General features: G+C 54.0%; 1 pseudogene; it reads right to left on the reverse strand.

Moving 5' to 3' along the window:
• Positions 1-202: 202 nt before the first annotated feature.
• Positions 203-1,173, reverse strand: LOC116530828 (annotated as a pseudogene).
• Between the last annotated feature and the right edge of the window lie 1,513 nt (positions 1,174-2,686).

Raw genomic sequence — 2,686 nt, forward strand, 5'->3', positions numbered from 1 at the left:
TCACGCAATTCTCCTGCCTCAGCCTCCTCAGTAGCTGGGATTACAGGCACGCGCCACCATGCCCAGCTAATTTTTTGTAGTTTTAGTAGAGACGGGGTTTCACCATGTTAACCAGGATGGTCTCGATCTCTTGACCTCGTGATCCACCCACCTCGGCTTCCCAAAGTGCTGGGATTACAGGCGTGAGCCACCGCGCCTGGCCCCATTCTCAGTTTTTAATCATAGTCAATCTGCAGCTTCCGGATACTGTAGCCCACATGCATGAGCTTGGAGGCCCTCCCGAGCAGCCCATCCAGCTGGATGGAGCACACACAGGTCTCCAGATGGGCCATGTCCCTCTCATCGTCCCAAGACTTCACGTCCAGCAGGATAGAGGATTTGGCCACCAGCACAACTTCTTGGACTTTTCTTTTTGAGACGTAGTCTCGCTTTATCGCCCAGGCTGGAGTGCAGTGGCTCGATCTCGGCTCACTGCAACCTCTGCTTCCCAGGTTAAAGCGATTTTCCTACCTCAGCCTCCCGAGGAGCTGGGATTAGAGGCATGAGCCACCTCACCTGGCTAATTTTGTATTTTTAGTAGCGACAGGGTTTCATGACGTTGGCCAGGCTGGTCTTGAACTCCTGACCTAAGGTGATCCACCCACCTGGACTCCCAAAGTGCTGGGATTACAGGCGTGAGCCACTGCGCCCCGCCTTCTTGTCCTTCTTCTCCGTGGGCCGCCACAGCTGCTCCTCCTGCAGCCGCGCTGCCTCCCTATCCTCATATCATTGTTGCTGACAAACAGGTCAAAGCCATCATGTTCGGCAGGCTCGGCTTCCAGCTTGGAGACACACGGTAGGCTGCCTGCAGCTCCTGCATTACGCCCGCGCGGGAGGGGGTTCCACTTCCAGGCTCGCGATCGGGACCACCAGCTCATGGTGGTTTGCGCTGGGGCCGCTGGAGGCCCCGGGGTCTGAGCTTCCGGCCAGGGATTTCTGGATGTTCTCTCTCACCCTTGCAATATCACAGAGGATCACGCTTGCTCTGATCTGGCGGGAGGTGCCGGCCACAGCAGGCCCATTCATCTGCCCATAGAATTTCCTTTCTGCATCGTTGTATTTGAACTTGTCAAACTAGATCTTCTTATGTACTAGGAAGTTTATACCTATTCTTCTGATGCCAGCCAAGGACATGGTGACCAGAGAGGAGGAATCGGTGGGCACCAGATGCCCGAGGAAAGGGCAGGGGTGTGGGTCTTTACATTTTAGTAACAAAACAAAACAAAACAGTAACTTGCCCTCATGGAAGGAGTCTAAGCAAAAGTGGATGTAGTCAGAGGCATGTGCCCTGCTCGATTGCTATACAGCAGTTTCTTGTTTCCATTCTCTAATCTCAGATGGTGAAAGAGAGAGCTTGGCTCGGTGGAGCGAGAGAGAGAGATACCTGGAGAGGTGGCAAGGGACCAAGCCACACGGGCCCCTCAGTGCGAAGCGAGGAGCTTGCTGGAGCCGTGGAGGGTTAGAGGCAGAGGAGGGATGCAGTCAGCTGGGGGTGTGGTGGGAACAGCCATTGAATGGCTGCCTGGCCCTCAAGGGGTCTGGGCCCTGACCTAGCCCTGACCTCTTTGCTCCCCTCTCACCCACAAGAGTGGGCCTCTGAGTCTGGGGCCTGGGGCAGACAAACCTGTCCTGCAGCCGCCTGGGTGAGGCCACACCGCTGCCGATCTGACTGAGCCACACCCTGCAGGTATGTGGTCAGACGGAGCCAGAAAGCCGAGTGGCAGATGTGGGTCAGAGATGGCAGCCTGCCTACCTGACTGCCCAGAGGGCAGAGGTCAGATCAACCACCCAGCCCCCCATCTGGCAAGTCCTGGCCTTTTTTTGGCGGGGGCAGGAGGGACAGGGTCTTGCTGTTGTCCAGGCTGGAATGCAGTGGCACCATCACAGCTCACTGCAACCCCTACCTCCTGGGTTCAAGCAATCTTCCTCCCTCAGCCTCCCAAGTAGCTGGGACTACAGGTGCAAACCACTATGCCCAGCTGATTTTTATACATTTTTTGGAGAGATGAGGTCTCACTATGTTGGCCAGGCTGGTCTTAAACTCCTGGCCTCAAGCAATCCTCCTGCCTCAGCCTCCCAAAATGCTGGGATTACAGGTGTGAGCCACTGCACCCAGCTCTGGCCTGTCTTAACTGCTCAGATAAAGGTTGAAAATATTTAGTAGAATAATTCCCTTTTCATTGAACATTTTATATCTAGCAGTGACATGTTAATTAAGATTTATTTCTTGATTTTTGTTGGAGGACACAGGCAGTAATCATCATAGAATATTTGGAAAATACCAAAATGCCCAAGTAATTACATAAAAATCCCCTGCAAATGTGTCCTCTTCCTCAATAACCTTTGGAAGACCTTCTTTAAAAAATGCAAGCATGGGCTGGGCGCGGTGGCTCACGCCTGTAATCCCAGCACTTTGGGAGGCCGAGGCGGGTGGATCACGAGGTCAAGAGATCGAGACCATCCTGGTCAACATGGTGAAACCCCGTCTCTACTAAAACTACAAAAAAAAATCAGCTGGGCATGGTGGCGCGTGCCTGTAATCCCAGCTACTCAGGAGGCTGAGGCAGGAGAATTGCCTGAACCCAGGAGGTGGAGGTTGCGGTGAGCCGAGATCGCGCCATTGCACTCCAGCCTGGGTAACAAGAGC

The sequence above is a fragment of the Sapajus apella genome, unplaced genomic scaffold, assembly GCF_009761245.1.
Source record: "Sapajus apella isolate SASKATOON/1434 unplaced genomic scaffold, GSC_monkey_1.0 scaffold68, whole genome shotgun sequence".
NCBI lineage: Eukaryota > Metazoa > Chordata > Mammalia > Primates > Cebidae > Sapajus > Sapajus apella.